The sequence below is a fragment of the Ziziphus jujuba genome, chromosome 6 (assembly GCF_031755915.1).
Source record: "Ziziphus jujuba cultivar Dongzao chromosome 6, ASM3175591v1".
In the NCBI taxonomy this organism is placed as follows: domain Eukaryota; kingdom Viridiplantae; phylum Streptophyta; class Magnoliopsida; order Rosales; family Rhamnaceae; genus Ziziphus; species Ziziphus jujuba.
Window position 1 is genome coordinate 3792517 of NC_083384.1, and position 19101 is coordinate 3811617.

Sequence of the window (19101 nt, forward strand, 5' to 3'; positions counted from 1 at the left end):
TTACAAGTGAAAATGTTATAGCTGCTTCACAGTGTTTTTTTTTTTTTTTTGTTTATTGAAATAAATTTTTAGAAAATATGTTATTGATATATAGCGACGCATAAGTACCATTATGCGTCGCCTATTATTGTGAAATTTCTTTTTTTTTTTGTTTTTTTTCTAAGTCTAAAACAGTTGATTTCTTTCAACTTTAAATAACAAGGGAAAATATCATAGCTGCTTCACAGTGCTTTTTGTTTTTTGTTTTTTCAAATAAATTTTTAGAAAATATGTTATTGATATACGGCGACACATAAATACTATTATGTTTTGCCTATTATTGTGAATTTTATTTTTTGTTCTTTTTTTCTAAGTATTACACAGTTGATTTCTTTCAACTTTAAATAACAAGTGAAAATGTTATAGCTGCTTCACAGTGCTTTTTTTTGTTTGTTTATTCAAATAAATTTTTAGAAAATATGTTATTGATGTATGGCGACGCATAAATACCATTATGCGTCGCCTATTATTGTGAAATTTTTTTTTTTTTGTTTTTTTCTAAGTATTAAACAGTTGATTTCTTTCAACTTTAAATAGCAAGTGATACTGTTATAGCTGCTTCACAGTGCTTTTTTTTTTTGTTTTTTCAAATAAATTTTTAGAAAATATGTTATTGATGTATGGCGACGCATAAATACCATTATGCGTCGCCTATTATTGTGAAATTTTTTTTTTTGTTTCTTTCTAAGTATTAAACAGTTGATTTCTTTCAACTTTAAATAAAAGTGAAAATGTTATAGCTGCTTCACAGTGCTTTTTTTTTTTTTTGTTTTTTCAAATAAATTTTTAGAAAATATGTTATTCATATACGGCGACGCATAAATACTATTATGTTTTGCCTATTATTGTGAATTTTATTTTTTGTTGTTTTTTTCTAAGTATTAAACAGTTGATTTTTTTCAACTTTAAATAACAAGTGAAAATGTTATAGCTGCTTCACAGTGCTTTTTTTTTTTGTTTTTTCTAATAAATTTTGAGCAAATATGTTATTGATGTATGGCGACGCATAAATACCATTATGCGTCGCCTATTATTGTGAAAATTTTTTTTTTTTGTTTTTTTATAAGTATTAAACAGTTGATTTCTTTCAACTTTAAATAACAAGTGAAAATGTTATAGCTGCTTCACAGTGCTTTTTTTTTTTTTTCAAATAAAGTTTTAGCAAATATGTTATTGATGTATGGCGGCGCATAAATACAATTATGCGTCGCCTATTATTGTGAAAATTTTCTTTTTTTGTTTTTCTCTAAAGTATTAAACAGTTGATTTCTTTCAACTTGAAATAAAAGTGAAAATGTTATAGCTGCTTCACAGGGCTTTTTTTTTTTTGTTTTGTCAAATAAATTTTTAGAAAATATGTTATTGATATATGGCGACGCATAAATACCATTATGCGTCGCCTATTATCGTGGAATTTTTTTTTTTGTTTTTTTCTAAGTATTAAACAGTTGATTTCTTTCAACTTTAAATAGCAAGTGATAATGTTATAGCTGCTTCACAGTGCTTTTTTTTTTTGTTTTTTTAAATAAATTTTTAGAAAATATGTTATTGATATATGGCGACGCATAAATACCATTATGCGTCGCCTATTATCGTGGAATTGTTTTTTTGTTTTTTTCTAAGTATTAAACAGTTGATTCCTTTCAACTTTAAATAAAAGTGAAAATATTATAGCTGCTTCACAGTGTTTTTTTTTTTTTTGTTTATTCAAATAAATTTTTAGAAAATATGTTATTGATATATAGCGACGCATAAATACTATTATGTTTTGCCTATTATTGTGAATTTTATTTTATTTTTGTTTTTTTCTAAATATTAAACAGTTGATTTCTTTCAACTTTAAATAACAAGTGAAAATGTTATAGCTGCTTCACAGTGATTTCTTTCAACTTTAAATTACAAGTGAAAATGTTATAGCTGCTTCACAGTGTTTTTTTTTTTTTTTTGTTTATTGAAATAAATTTTTAGAAAATATGTTATTGATATATAGCGACGCATAAGTACCATTATGCGTCGCCTATTATTGTGAAATTTCTTTTTTTTTTTGTTTTTTTTCTAAGTCTAAAACAGTTGATTTCTTTCAACTTTAAATAACAAGTGAAAATATTATAGCTGCTTCACAGTGCTTTTTTTTTTTTTGTTTTTTCAAATAAATTTTTAGAAAATATGTTATTGATATACGGCGACGCATAAATACTATTATGTTTTGCCTATTATTGTGAATTTTATTTTTTGTTCTTTTTTTCTAAGTATTAAACAGTTGATTTCTTTCAACTTTAAATAACAAGTGAAAATGTTATAGCTGCTTCACAGTGCTTTTTTTTTTTTTCAAATAAAGTTTTAGCAAATATGTTATTGATGTATGGCGGCGCATAAATACAATTATGCGTCGCCTATTATTGTGAAAATTTTCTTTTTTTGTTTTTCTCTAAGTATTAAACAGTTGATTTCTTTCAACTTGAAATAAAAGTGAAAATGTTATAGCTGCTTCACAGGGCTTTTTTTTTTTGTTTTGTCAAATAAATTTTTAGAAAATATGTTATTGATGTATGGCGACGCATAAATACCATTATGCGTCGCCTATTATTGTGGAAATTTTTTTTTTGTTTTTTTCTAAGTTTTAAACAGTTGATTTCTTTCAACTTTAAATAACAAGTGAAAATGTTATAGCTGCTTCACAGTTTTTTTTTTGTTTTTTCAAATAAATTTTTAGAAAATATGTTATTGATGTATGGCGACGCATAAATACTATTATGCGTCGCCTATTATTGTGAAATTTGTTTTTTTGTTTTTTTCTAAGTATTAAAAAGTTGATTTCTTTCAACTTTAAATAAAAGTGAAAATGTTATAGCTGCTTCACAGTGCTTTTTTTTTTTGTTTTTTCAAATAAATTTTTAGAAAATATGTTATTGATATACGGCGACGGATAAATACTATTATGTTTTGCCTATTATTGTGAATTTTATTTTTTGTTGTTTTTTTCTAAGTATTAAACAGTTGATTTCTTTCAACTTTAAATAACAAGTGAAAATGTTATAGCTGCTTCACAGTGCTTTTTTTTTTGTTTTTTCAAATAAATTTTGAGCAAATATGTTATTGATGTATGGCGATGCATAAATACCATTATGCGTCGCCTATTATTGTGAAAATTGTTTTTTTTGTTTTTTTATAAGTATTAAACAGTTGATTTCTTTCAACTTTAAATAACAAGTGAAAATGTTATAGCTGCTTTACAATGCTTTTTTTTTTGTTTTTTCAATTAAATTTTTAGAAAATACGTTATTGATATATGGCGACGCATAAATACCATTATGCGTCGCCTATTATTGTGAAATTTTTTTATTTTTGTTTTTTTCTATGTTTTAAACAGTTGATTTCTTTCAATTTTAAATAACAAGTGAAAATGTTATAGCTGCTTCACAGTGCTTTTTTTTTTTGTTTTTTCAAATAAAGTTTGAGCAAATATGTTATTGATGTATCGCTATGCATAAATACCATTATGCGTTGCCTATTATTGTGAATTTTATTTTATTTTTGTTTTTTTCTAAATATTAAACAGTTGATTTCTTTCAACTTTAAATAACGAGTGAAAATGTTATAGCTGCTTCACAGTGATTTCTTTCAACTTTAAATAACAAGTTAAAATGTTATAGCTGCTTCGCAGTGTTTTTTTTTTTTTTTTTGTTTACTGAAATAAAGTTTTAGAAAATATGTTATTGCTATATAGCGACGCATAAGTACCATTATGCGTCGTCTATTATTGTGAAATTTCTTTTTTTTTTTGTTTTTTTTCTAAGTCTAAAACGGTTGATTTCTTTCAACTTTAAATAACAAGTGAAAATATTATAGCTGCTTCACCGTGCTTTTTTTTTTTTTTCAAATAAATTTTTAGCAAATACGTTATTGATGTATGGCGACGCATAAATACCATTATGCGTCGCTTATTATTGTGAAAATTTTCTTTTTTTGTTTTTCTCTAAGTATTAAACAGTTGATTTTTTTCTGCTTTAAATAACAAGTGAAAATGTTATAGCTGCTTCACAGTGCTTTTTTTGTTTTTTGTTTTTTCACATAAATACCATTATGCGTCGCCTATTATTGTGAAAATTTTTTTTTTTGTTTCTTTCTAAGTATTAAACAGTTGATTTCTTTCAACTTTAAATAAAAGTGAAAATGTTATAGCTGCTTCACAGTGCTTTTTTTTTTTTTTGTTTTTTCAAATAAATTTTTAGAAAATATGTTATTGATATACGGCGACGCATAAATACTATTATGTTTTGCCTATTATTGTGAATTTTATTTTTTGTTGTTTTTTTCTAAGTTTTAAACAGTTGATTTCTTTCAACTTTAAATAACAAGTGAAAATGTTATAGCTGCTTCACAGTTTTTTTTTTGTTTTTTCAAATAAATTTTTAGAAAATATGTTATTGATGTATGGCGACGCATAAATACCATTATGCGTCGCCTATTATTGTGAAATTTGTTTTTTTGTTTTTTTCTAAGTATTAAAAAGTTGATTTCTTTCAACTTTAAATAAAAGTGAAAATGTTATAGCTGCTTCACAGTGCTTTTTTTTTTTGTTTTTTCAAATAAATTTTTAGAAAATATGTTATTGATATTCATGTATGGCGATGCATAAATACCATTATGCGTCGCCTATTATTGTGAAAATTGTTTTTTTTGTTTTTTTATAAGTATTAAACAGTTGATTTCTTTCAACTTTAAATAACAAGTGAAAATGTTATAGCTGCTTCACAATGCTTTTTTTTTTGTTTTTTCAATTAAATTTTTAGAAAATACGTTATTGATATATGGCGACGCATAAATACCATTATGCGTTGCCTATTATTGTGAAATTTTTTTATTTTTGTTTTTTTCTATGTTTTAAACAGTTGATTTCTTTCAATTTTAAATAACAAGTGAAAATGTTATAGCTGCTTCACAGTGCTTTTTTTTTTTGTTTTTTCAAATAAATTTTGAGCAAATATGTTATTGATGTATCGCTATGCATAAATACCATTATGCGTTGCCTATTATTGTGAATTTTATTTTATTTTTGTTTTTTTCTAAATATTAAACAGTTGATTTCTTTCAACTTTAAATAACGAGTGAAAATGTTATAGCTGCTTCACAGTGATTTCTTTCAACTTTAAATAACAAGTGAAAATGTTATAGCTGCTTCGCAGTGTTTTTTTTTTTTTTTTTGTTTACTGAAATAAAGTTTTAGAAAATATGTTATTGATATATAGCGACGCATAAGTACCATTATGCGTCGTCTATTATTGTGAAATTTATTTTTTTTTTTGTTTTTTTCCTAAGTCTAAAACGGTTGATTTCTTTCAACTTTAAATAACAAGTGAAAATATTATAGCTGCTTCACCGTGCTTTTTTTTTTTTTTCAAATAAATTTTTAGCAAATACGTTATTGATGTATGGCGACGCATAAATACCATTATGCGTCGCCTATTATTGTGAAAATTTTCTTTTTTTGTTTTTCTCTAAGTATTAAACAGTTGATTTTTTTCTGCTTTAAATAACAAGTGAAAATGTTATAGCTGTTTCACAGTGCTTTTTTTGTTTTTTGTTTTTTCAAATAAATTTTTAGAAAATATGTTATTGATATATGGCGACGCATAAATACCATTATGCGTCGCCTATTATTGTGAAAATTTTGTTTTTTTGTTTTTTTCTAACTATTAAACAGTTGATTTATTTCAACTTTAAATAACAAGTGAAAATGTTATAGCTACTTCACAGGGCTTTTTTTTTTTGTTTTGTCAAATAAATTTTTAGAAAATATGTTATTGATGTATGGCGACGCATAAATACCATTATGCGTCGCCTACTGTTGTGAAATTTTTTTTTTTTGTTTTTTTCTAAGTATTAAACAGTTGATTTCTTTCAACTTTAAATAGCAAGTGATAATGTTATAGCTGCTTCACAGTGCTTTTTTTTTTATTTTTTCAAATAAATTTTTAGAAAATATGTTATTGATGTATGGCGACGCATAAATACCATTATGCGTCGCCTATTATTGTGAAATTTTTTTTTTTGTTTTTTTCTAAGTATTAAACAGTTGATTTCTTTCAACTTTAAATAAAAGTGAAAATGTTATAGCTGCTTCACAGTACTTTTTTTTTTTTGTTTTTTCAAATAAATTTTTAGAAAATATGTTATTGATATACGGCGACGCATAAATACTATTATGTTTTGCCTATTATTGTGAATTTTATTTTTTGTTGTTTTTTTCTAAGTATTAAAGAGTTGATTTCTTTCAACTTTAAATAACAAGTGAAAATGTTATAGCTGCTTCACAGTGGTTTTTTTTTTTGTTTTTTCAAATAAATTTTGAGCAAATATGTTATTGATGTATGGCGACGCATAAATACCATTATGCGTCGCCTATTATTGTGAAAATTTTTTCTTTTGTTTTTTTATAAGTATTAAACAGTTGATTTCTTTCAACTTTAAATAACAAGTGAAAATGTTATAGCTGCTTCACAATGTTTTTTTTTTTTGTTTTTTCAATTAAATTTTTAGAAAATACGTTATTGATATATGGCGACGCATAAATACTATTATGCGTCGCCTATTATTGTGAAATTTTTTTATTTTTGTTTTTTTCTATGTATTAAACAGTTGATTTCTTTCAACTTTAAATAACAAGTGAAAATGTTATAGCTGCTTCACAATGCTTTTTTTTTTGTTTTTTCAATTGAATTTTTAAAAAATACGTTATTGATATATGGCGATGCATAAATACAATTATGCGTCGCCTATTATTGTGAAATTTTTTAATTTGGTTTTTTTCTAAGTATTAAACAGTTGATTTCTTTCAACTTTAAATAACAAGTGAAAATGTTATAGCTGCTTCACAGTGCTTTTTTTTTTGTTTTTTCAAATAAATTGTTAGCAAATATGTTATTGATGTATGGCGACGCATAAATACCATTATGCGTCGCCAATTATTGTGAAAATTTTGTTTGTTTGTTATTTTCTAAGTATTAAACAGTTGATTTCTTTCAACTTTAAGTAACAAGTGAAAATGTTATAGCTCCTTCACGGTGCTTTTTTTTTTTTGTTTTTTCAAATAAATTTTTAGAAAATATGTTATTGATATATGGCGACGCATAAATACCATTATGCGTCGCCTATTATTGTGAAATTTTCTTTTTTTGTTTTTTTCTAAGTATTAAACAGTTGATTTCTTTCAACTTTAAATAACAAGTGAAAATGTTATAGCTGCTTCACAGTGGTTTTTTTTTTTGTTTTTTCAAATAAATTTTGAGCAAATATGTTATTGATGTATGGCGACGCATAAATACCATTATGCGTCGCCTATTATTGTGAAAATTTTTTCTTTTGTTTTTTTATAAGTATTAAACAGTTGATTTCTTTCAACTTTAAATAACAAGTGAAAATGTTATAGCTGCTTCACAATGTTTTTTTTTTTTGTTTTTTCAATTAAATTTTTAGAAAATACGTTATTGATATATGGCGACGCATAAATACTATTATGCGTCGCCTATTATTGTGAAATTTTTTTATTTTTGTTTTTTTCTATGTATTAAAGAGTTGATTTCTTTCAACTTTAAATAACAAGTGAAAATGTTATAGCTGCTTCACAATGCTTTTTTTTTTGTTTTCTCAATTGAATTTTTAAAAAATAGGTTATTGATATATGGCGATGCATAAATACAATTATGCGTCGCCTATTATTGTGAAATTTTTTAATTTGGTTTTTTTCTAAGTATTAAACAGTTGATTTCTTTCAACTTTAAATAACAAGTGAAAATGTTATAGCTGCTTCACAGTGCTTTTTTTTTTTGTTTTTTCAAATAAATTGTTAGCAAATATGTTATTGATGTATGGCGACGCATAAATACCATTATGCGTCGCCAATTATTGTGAAAATTTTGTTTGTTTGTTATTTTCTAAGTATTAAACAGTTGATTTCTTTCAACTTTAAGTAACAAGTGAAAATGTTATAGCTGCTTCACAATGTTTTTTTTTTTTGTTTTTTCAATTAAATTTTTAGAAAATACGTTATTGATATATGGCGATGCATAAATACTATTATGCGTCGCCTATTATTGTGAAATTTTTTTATTTTTGTTTTTTTCTATGTATTAAACAGTTGATTTCTTTCAACTTTAAATAACAAGTGAAAATGTTATAGCTGCTTCACAATGCTTTTTTTTTTGTTTTTTCAATTGAATTTTTAAAAAATACGTTATTGATATATGGCGATGCATAAATACAATTATGCGTCGCCTATTATTGTGAAATTTTTTAATTTGGTTTTTTTCTAAGTATTAAACAGTTGATTTCTTTCAACTTTAAATAACAAGTGAAAATGTTATAGCTGCTTCACAGTGCTTTTTTTTTTTGTTTTTTCAAATAAATTGTTAGCAAATATGTTATTGATGTATGGCGACGCATAAATACCATTATGCGTCGCCAATTATTGTGAAAATTTTGTTTGTTTGTTATTTTCTAAGTATTAAACAGTTGATTTCTTTCAACTTTAAGTAACAAGTGAAAATGTTATAGCTCCTTCACGGTGCTTTTTTTTTTTTGTTTTTTCAAATAAACTTTTAGAAAATATGTTATTGATATATGGCGACGCATAAATACCATTATGCGTCGCCTATTATTGTGAAATTTTTTTTTTTTGTTTTTTTCTAAGTATTAAACAGTTGATTTCTTTCAACTTTAAATAAAAATGAAAATGTTATAGCTGCATCACAGTACTTTTTTTTTTTTTGTTTTTTCAAATAAATTTTTAGAAAATATGTCATTGATATACGGCGACGCATAAATACTATTATGTTTTGCCTATTATTGTGAATTTTATTTTTTGTTGTTTTTTTCTAAGTATTAAACAGTTGATTTCTTTCAACTTTAAATAACAAGTGAAAATGTTATAGCTGCTTCACAGTGGTTTTTTTTTTTGTTTTTTCAAATAAATTTTGAGCAAATATGTTATTGATGTATGGCGACGCATAAATACCATTATGCGTCGCCTATTATTGTGAAAATTTTTTCTTTTGTTTTTTTATAAGTATTAAACAGTTGATTTCTTTCAACTTTAAATAACAAGTGAAAATGTTATAGCTGCTTCACAATGTTTTTTTTTTTTTGTTTTTTCAATTAAATTTTTAGAAAATACGTTATTGATATATGGCGACGCATAAATACTATTATGCGTCGCCTATTATTGTGAAATTTTTTTTTTTTGTTTTTTCCTAAGTATTAAACAGTTGATTTCTTTCAACTTAAAATAAAAATGAAAATGTTATAGCTGCATCACAGTACTTTTTTTTTTTTGTTTTTTCAAATAAATTTTTAGAAAATATGTCATTGATATACGGCGACGCATAAATACTATTATGTTTTGCCTATTATTGTGAATTTTATTTTTTATTGTTTTTTTCTAAGTATTAAACAGTTGATTTCTTTCAACTTTAAATAACAAGTGAAAATGTTATAGCTGCTTCACAGTGGTTTTTTTTTTTGTTTTTTCAAATAAATTTTGAGCAAATATGTTATTGATGTATGGCGACGCATAAATACCATTATGCGTCGCCTATTATTGTGAAAATTTTTTCTTTTGTTTTTTTATAAGTATTAAACAGTTGATTTCTTTCAACTTTAAATAACAAGTGAAAATGTTATAGCTGCTTCACAATGTTTTTTTTTTTTTGTTTTTTCAATTAAATTTTTAGAAAATACGTTATTGATATATGGCGACGCATAAATACTATTATGCGTCGCCTATTATTGTGAAATTTTTTTATTTTTGTTTTTTTCTATGTATTAAACAGTTAATTTCTTTCAACTTTAAATAACAAGTGAAAATGTTATAGCTGCTTCACAATGCTTTTTTTTTTGTTTTTTCAATTAAATTTTTAGAAAATACGTTATTGATATATGGCGACGCATAAATACCATTATGCGTCGCCTATTATTGTGAAATTTTTTTATTTTTGTTTTTTTCTATGTTTTAAACAGTTGATTTCTTTGAATTTTAAATAACAAGTGAAAATGTTATAGCTGCTTCACAGTGCTTTTTTTTTTTGTTTTTTCAAATAAATTTTGAGCAAATATGTTATTGATGTATGGCAACGCATAAATACCATTATGCGTCGCCTATTATTGTGAAAATTTTTTCTTTTGTTTTTTTATAAGTATTAAACAGTTGATTTCTTTCAACTTTAAATAACAAGTGAAAATGTTATAGCTGCTTCACAATGATTTTTTTTTTTGTTTTTTCAATTAAATTTTTAGAAAATACGTTATTGATATATGGCGACGCATAAATACTATTATGGGTCGCCTATTATTGTGAAATTTTTTTATTTTTGTTTTTTTCTATGTATTAAACAGTTGATTTCTTTCAACTTTAAATAACAAGTGAAAATGTTATAGCTGCTTCACAATGCTTTTTTTTTTGTTTTTTCAATTGAATTTTTAAAAAATACGTTATTGATATATGGCGATGCATAAATACAATTATGCGTCGCCTATTATTGTGAAATTTTTTAATTTGGTTTTTTTCTAAGTATTAAACAGTTGATTTCTTTCAACTTTAAATAACAAGTGAAAATGTTATAGCTGCTTCACAGTGCTTTTTTTTTTTGTTTTTTCAAATAAATTGTTAGCAAATATGTTATTGATGTATGGCGACGCATAAATACCATTATGCGTCGCCAATTATTGTGAAAATTTTGTTTGTTTGTTATTTTCTAAGTGTTAAACAGTTGATTTCTTTCAACTTTAAGTAACAAGTGAAAATGTTATGGCTCCTTCACGGTGCTTTTTTTTTTTGTTTTTTCAAATAAACTTTTAGAAAATATGTTATTGATATATGGCGACGCATAAATACCATTATGCGTCGCCTATTATTGTGAAATTTTTTTTTTTTGTTTTTTTCTAAGTATTAAACAGTTGATTTCTTTCAACTTTAAATAAAAATGAAAATGTTATAGCTGCATCACAGTACTTTTTTTTTTTTGTTTTTTCAAATAAATTTTTAGAAAATATGTCATTGATATACGGCGACGCATAAATACTATTATGTTTTGCCTATTATTGTGAATTTTATTTTTTGTTGTTTTTTTCTAAGTATTAAACAGTAGATTTCTTTCAACTTTAAATAACAAGTGAAAATGTTATAGCTGCTTCACAGTGGTTTTTTTTTTTGTTTTTTCAAATAAATTTTGAGCAAATATGTTATTGATGTATGGCGACGCATAAATACCATTATGCGTCGCCTATTATTGTGAAAATTTTTTCTTTTGTTTTTTTATAAGTATTAAACAGTTGATTTCTTTCAACTTTAAATAACAAGTGAAAATGTTATAGCTGCTTCACAATGTTTTTTTTTTTTTGTTTTTTCAATTAAATTTTTCAAAAATACGTTATTGATATATGGCGACGCATAAATACTATTATGCGTCGCCTATTATTGTGAAATTTTTTTATTTTTGTTTTTTTCTATGTATTAAACAGTTAATTTCTTTCAACTTTAAATAACAAGTGAAAATGTTATAGCTGCTTCACAATGCTTTTTTTTTTGTTTTTTCAATTAAATTTTTAGAAAATACGTTATTGATATATGGCGACGCATAAATACCATTATGCGTCGCCTATTATTGTGAAATTGTTTTATTTTTGTTTTTTTCTATGTTTTAAACAGTTGATTTCTTTCAATTTTAAATAACAAGTGAAAATGTTATAGCTGCTTCACAGTGCTTTTTTTTTTTGTTTTTTCAAATAAATTTTGAGCAAATATGTTATTGATGTATCGCTATGCATAAATACCATTATGCGTTGCCTATTATTGTGAATTTTATTTTATTTTTGTTTTTTTCTAAATATTAAACAGTTGATTTCTTTCAACTTTAAATAACGAGTGAAAATGTTATAGCTGCTTCACAGTGATTTCTTTCAACTTTAAATAACAAGTGAAAATGTTATAGCTGCTTCGCAGTGTTTTTTTTTTTTTTTTTTTGTTTATTGAAATAAAGTTTTAGAAAATATGTTATTGATATATAGCGACGCATAAGTACCATTATGCGTCGCCTATTATTGTGAAATTTCTTTTTTTTTTTGTTTTTTTTCTAAGTCTAAAACGGTTTATTTCTTTCAACTTTAAATAACAAGTGAAAATGTTATAGCTACTTCACAATGTTTTTTTTTTTGTTTTTTCAATTAAATTTTTAGAAAATACGTTATTGATATATGGCGACGCATAAATACTATTATGCGTCGCCTATTATTGTGAAATTTTTTTATTTTTGTTTTTTTCTAAGTATTAAACAGTTGATTTCTTTCAACTTTAAATAACAAGTGAAAATGTTATAGCTGCTTCACAGTGCTTTTTTTTTTTTGTTTTTTCAAATAAATTTTTAGAAAATATGTTATTGATGTATGGCGACGCATAAATACCATTATGCGTCGCCTATTCTTGTGAAAATTTTTTATTTTTGTTTTTTTCTAAGTATTAAACAGTTGATTTCTTTCAACATTAATTAACAAGTTAAAATGTTATAGCTGCTACACAGTGCTTTTTTTTTGTGTTTTTTCAAATAAATTTTTAGAAAACATGTTATTGATATCTGGCGACTCATAAATACTATTATGCGTCGCCTATTATTGTGAATTTGTTTTTTTGTTTTTTTCTAAGTATTAAACAGTTGATTTCTTTCAACTTTAAATAGCAAGTGATAATGTTATAGCTGCTTCACAGTGCTTTTTTTTTTATTTTTTCAAATAAATTTTTAGAAAATATGTTATTGATGTATGGCGACGCATAAATACCATTATGCGTCGCCTATTATTGTGAAAATTTTTTCTTTTGTTTTTTTATAAGTATTAAACAGTTGATTTCTTTCAACTTTAAATAACAAGTGAAAATGTTATAGCTGCTTCACAATGTTTTTTTTTTTTGTTTTTTCAATTAAATTTTTAGAAAATACGTTATTGATATATGGCGACGCATAAATACTATTATGCGTCGCCTATTATTGTGAAATTTTTTTATTTTTGTTTTTTTCTATGTATTAAACAGTTGATTTCTTTCAACTTTAAATAACAAGTGAAAATGTTATAGCTGCTTCACAATGCTTTTTTTTTTGTTTTTTCAATTGAATTTTTAAAAAATACGTTATTGATATATGGCGATGCATAAATACAATTATGCGTCGCCTATTATTGTGAAATTTTTTAATTTGGTTTTTTTCTAAGTATTAAACAGTTGATTTCTTTCAACTTTAAATAACAAGTGAAAATGTTATAGCTGCTTCACAGTGCTTTTTTTTTTGTTTTTTCAAATAAATTGTTAGCAAATATGTTATTGATGTATGGCGACGCATAAATACCATTATGCGTCGCCAATTATTGTGAAAATTTTGTTTGTTTGTTATTTTCTAAGTATTAAACAGTTGATTTCTTTCAACTTTAAGTAACAAGTGAAAATGTTATAGCTCCTTCACTGTGCTTTTTTTTTTTTGTTTTTTCAAATAAATTTTTAGAAAATATGTTATTGATATATGGCGACGCATAAATACCATTATGCGTCGCCTATTATTGTGAAATTTTCTTTTTTTGTTTTTTTCTAAGTATTAAACAGTTGATTTCTTTCAACTTTAAATAACAAGTGAAAATGTTATAGCTGCTTCACAGTGGTTTTTTTTTTTGTTTTTTCAAATAAATTTTGAGCAAATATGTTATTGATGTATGGCGACGCATAAATACCATTATGCGTCGCCCATTATTGTGAAAATTTTTTCTTTTGTTTTTTTATAAGTATTAAACAGTTGATTTCTTTCAACTTTAAATAACAAGTGAAAATGTTATAGCTGCTTCACAATGTTTTTTTTTTTTGTTTTTTCAATTAAATTTTTAGAAAATACGTTATTGATATATGGCGACGCATAAATACTATTATGCGTCGCCTATTATTGTGAAATTTTTTTATTTTTGTTTTTTTCTATGTATTAAACAGTTGATTTCTTTCAACTTTAAATAACAAGTGAAAATGTTATAGCTGCTTCACAATGCTTTTTTTTTTGTTTTCTCAATTGAATTTTTAAAAAATAGGTTATTGATATATGGCGATGCATAAATACAATTATGCGTCGCCTATTATTGTGAAATTTTTTAATTTGGTTTTTTTCTAAGTATTAAACAGTTGATTTCTTTCAACTTTAAATAACAAGTGAAAATGTTATAGCTGCTTCACAGTGCTTTTTTTTTTTTGTTTTTTCAAATAAATTGTTAGCAAATATGTTATTGATGTATGGCGACGCATAAATACCATTATGCGTCGCCAATTATTGTGAAAATTTTGTTTGTTTGTTATTTTCTAAGTATTAAACAGTTGATTTCTTTCAACTTTAAGTAACAAGTGAAAATGTTATAGCTGCTTCACAATGTTTTTTTTTTTTGTTTTTTCAATTAAATTTTTAGAAAATACGTTATTGATATATGGCGATGCATAAATACTATTATGCGTCGCCTATTATTGTGAAATTTTTTTATTTTTGTTTTTTTCTATGTATTAAACAGTTGATTTCTTTCAACTTTAAATAACAAGTGAAAATGTTATAGCTGCTTCACAATGCTTTTTTTTTTGTTTTTTCAATTGAATTTTTAAAAAATACGTTATTGATATATGGCGATGCATAAATACAATTATGCGTCGCCTATTATTGTGAAATTTTTTAATTTGGTTTTTTTCTAAGTATTAAACAGTTGATTTCTTTCAACTTTAAATAACAAGTGAAAATGTTATAGCTGCTTCACAGTGCTTTTTTTTTTTGTTTTTTCAAATAAATTGTTAGCAAATATGTTATTGATGTATGGCGACGCATAAATACCATTATGCGTCGCCAATTATTGTGAAAATTTTGTTTGTTTGTTATTTTCTAAGTATTAAACAGTTGATTTCTTTCAACTTTAAGTAACAAGTGAAAATGTTATAGCTCCTTCACGGTGCTTTTTTTTTTTTGTTTTTTCAAATAAACTTTTAGAAAATATGTTATTGATATATGGCGACGCATAAATACCATTATGCGTCGCCTATTATTGTGAAATTTTTTTTTTTTGTTTTTTTATAAGTATTAAACAGTTGATTTCTTTCAACTTTAAATAAAAATGAAAATGTTATAGCTGCATCACAGTACTTTTTTTTTTTTTGTTTTTTCAAATAAATTTTTAGAAAATATGTCATTGATATACGGCGACGCATAAATACTATTATGTTTTGCCTATTATTGTGAATTTTATTTTTTGTTGTTTTTTTCTAAGTATTAAACAGTTGATTTCTTTCAACTTTAAATAACAAGTGAAAATGTTATAGCTGCTTCACAGTGGTTTTTTTTTTTGTTTTTTCAAATAAATTTTGAGCAAATATGTTATTGATGTATGGCGACGCATAAATACCATTATGCGTCGCCTATTATTGTGAAAATTTTTTCTTTTGTTTTTTTATAAGTATTAAACAGTTGATTTCTTTCAACTTTAAATAACAAGTGAAAATGTTATAGCTGCTTCACAATGTTTTTTTTTTTTTGTTTTTTCAATTAAATTTTTAGAAAATACGTTATTGATATATGGCGACGCATAAATACTATTATGCGTCGCCTATTATTGTGAAATTTTTTTTTTTTGTTTTTTTCTAAGTATTAAACAGTTGATTTCTTTCAACTTAAAATAAAAATGAAAATGTTATAGCTGCATCACAGTACTTTTTTTTTTTTTGTTTTTTCAAATAAATTTTTAGAAAATATGTCATTGATATACGGCGACGCATAAATACTATTATGTTTTGCCTATTATTGTGAATTTTATTTTTTGTTGTTTTTTTCTAAGTATTAAACAGTTGATTTCTTTCAACTTTAAATAACAAGTGAAAATGTTATAGCTGCTTCACAGTGGTTTTTTTTTTTGTTTTTTCAAATAAATTTTGAGCAAATATGTTATTGATGTATGGCGACGCATAAATACCATTATGCGTCGCCTATTATTGTGAAAATTTTTTCTTTTGTTTTTTTATAAGTATTAAACAGTTGATTTCTTTCAACTTTAAATAACAAGTGAAAATGTTATAGCTGCTTCACAATGTTTTTTTTTTTTGTTTTTTCAATTAAATTTTTAGAAAATACGTTATTGATATATGGCGACGCATAAATACTATTATGCGTCGCCTATTATTGTGAAATTTTTTTATTTTTGTTTTTTTCTATGTATTAAACAGTTAATTTCTTTCAACTTTAAATAACAAGTGAAAATGTTATAGCTGCTTCACAATGCTTTTTTTTTTGTTTTTTCAATTAAATTTTTAGAAAATACGTTATTGATATATGGCGACGCATAAATACCATTATGCGTCGCCTATTATTGTGAAATTTTTTTATTTTTGTTTTTTTCTATGTTTTAAACAGTTGATTTCTTTGAATTTTAAATAACAAGTGAAAATGTTATAGCTGCTTCACAGTGCTTTTTTTTTTTGTTTTTTCAAATAAATTTTGAGCAAATATGTTATTGATGTATGGCAACGCATAAATACCATTATGCGTCGCCTATTATTGTGAAAATTTTTTCTTTTGTTTTTTTATAAGTATTAAACAGTTGATTTCTTTCAACTTTAAATAACAAGTGAAAATGTTATAGCTGCTTCACAATGATTTTTTTTTTTGTTTTTTCAATTAAATTTTTAGAAAATACGTTATTGATATATGGCGACGCATAAATACTATTATGCGTCGCCTATTATTGTGAAATTTTTTTATTTTTGTTTTTTTCTATGTATTAAACAGTTGATTTCTTTCAACTTTAAATAACAAGTGAAAATGTTATAGCTGCTTCACAATGCTTTTTTTTTTGTTTTTTCAATTGAATTTTTAAAAAATACGTTATTGATATATGGCGATGCATAAATACAATTATGCGTCGCCTATTATTGTGAAATTTTTTAATTTGGTTTTTTTCTAAGTATTAAACAGTTGATTTCTTTCAACTTTAAATAACAAGTGAAAATGTTATAGCTGCTTCACAGTGCTTTTTTTTTTTGTTTTTTCAAATAAATTGTTAGCAAATATGTTATTGATGTATGGCGACGCATAAATACCATTATGCGTCGCCAATTATTGTGAAAATTTTGTTTGTTTGTTATTTTCTAAGTATTAAACAGTTGATTTCTTTCAACTTTAAGTAACAAGTGAAAATGTTATGGCTCCTTCACGGTGCTTTTTTTTTTTTGTTTTTTCAAATAAACTTTTAGAAAATATGTTATTGATATATGGCGACGCATAAATACCATTATGCGTCGCCTATTATTGTGAAATTTTTTTTTTTTGTTTTTTTCTAAGTATTAAACAGTTGATTTCTTTCAACTTTAAATAAAAATGAAAATGTTATAGCTGCATCACAGTACTTTTTTTTTTTTGTTTTTTCAAATAAATTTTTAGAAAATATGTCATTGATATACGGCGACGCATAAATACTATTATGTTTTGCCTATTATTGTGAATTTTATTTTTTGTTGTTTTTTTCTAAGTATTAAACAGTAGATTTCTTTCAACTTTAAATAACAAGTGAAAATGTTATAGCTGCTTCACAGTGGTTTTTTTTTTTGTTTTTTCAAATAAATTTTGAGCAAATATGTTATTGATGTATGGCGACGCATAAATACCATTATGCGTCGCCTATTATTGTGAAAATTTTTTCTTTTGTTTTTTTATAAGTATTAAACAGTTGATTTCTTTCAACTTTAAATAACAAGTGAAAATGTTATAGCTGCTTCACAATGTTTTTTTTTTTTGTTTTTTCAATTAAATTTTTCGAAAATACGTTATTGATATATGGCGACGCATAAATACCATTATGCGTCGCCTATTATTGTGAAATTTTGTTTTTTTGTTTTTTTCTAAGTATTAAAAAGTTGATTTCTTTCAACTTTAAATAAAAGTGAAAATGTTATAGCTGCTTCACAGTGCTTTTTTTTTTTGTTTTTTCAAATAAATTTTTAGAAAATATGTTATTGATATATGGCGACGCATAAATACCATTATGCGTCGCCTATTATTGTGAAATTTTTTTATTTTTGTTTTTTTCTATGTTTTAAACAGTTGATTTCTTTCAATTTTAAATAATAAGTGAAAATGTTATAGCTGCTTCACAGTGCTTTTTTTTTTTGTTTTTTCAAATAAATTTTGAGCAAATATGTTATTGATGTATCGCTATGCATAAATACCATTATGCGTTGCCTATTATTGTGAATTTTATTTTATTTTTGTTTTTTTCTAAATATTAAACAGTTGATTTCTTTCAACTTTAAATAACGAGTGAAAATGTTATAGCTGCTTCACAGTGATTTCTTTCAACTTTAAATAACAAGTGAAAATGTTATAGCTGCTTCGCAGTGTTTTTTTTTTTTTTTTTTGTTTACTGAAATAAAGTTTTAGAAAATATGTTATTGATATATAGCGACGCATAAGTACCATTATGCGTCGTCTATTATTGTGAAATTTCATTTTTTTTTTGTTTTTTTTCTAAGTCTAAAATGGTTGATTTCTTTCAACTTTAAATAACAAGTGAAAATATTATAGCTGCTTCACCGTGCTTTTTTTTTTTTTTCAAATAAATTTTAAGAAAATATGTTATTGATATACGGCGACGCATAAATACTATTATGTTTTGCCTATTATTGTGAATTTTATTTTTTGTTGTTTTTTTCTAAGTATTAAACAGTTGATTTCTTTCAACTTTAAATAACAAGTGAAAATGTTATAGCTGCTTCACAGTGGTTTTTTTTTTTGTTTTTTCAAATAAATTTTGAGCAAATATGTTATTGATGTATGGCGACGCATAAATACCATTATGCGTCGCCTATTATTGTGAAAATTTTTTCTTTTGTTTTTTTATAAGTATTAAACAGTTGATTTCTTTCAACTTTAAATAACAAGTGAAAATGTTATAGCTGCTTCACAATGTTTTTTTTTTTTTGTTTTTTCAATTAAATTTTTAGAAAATACGTTATTGATATATGGCGAC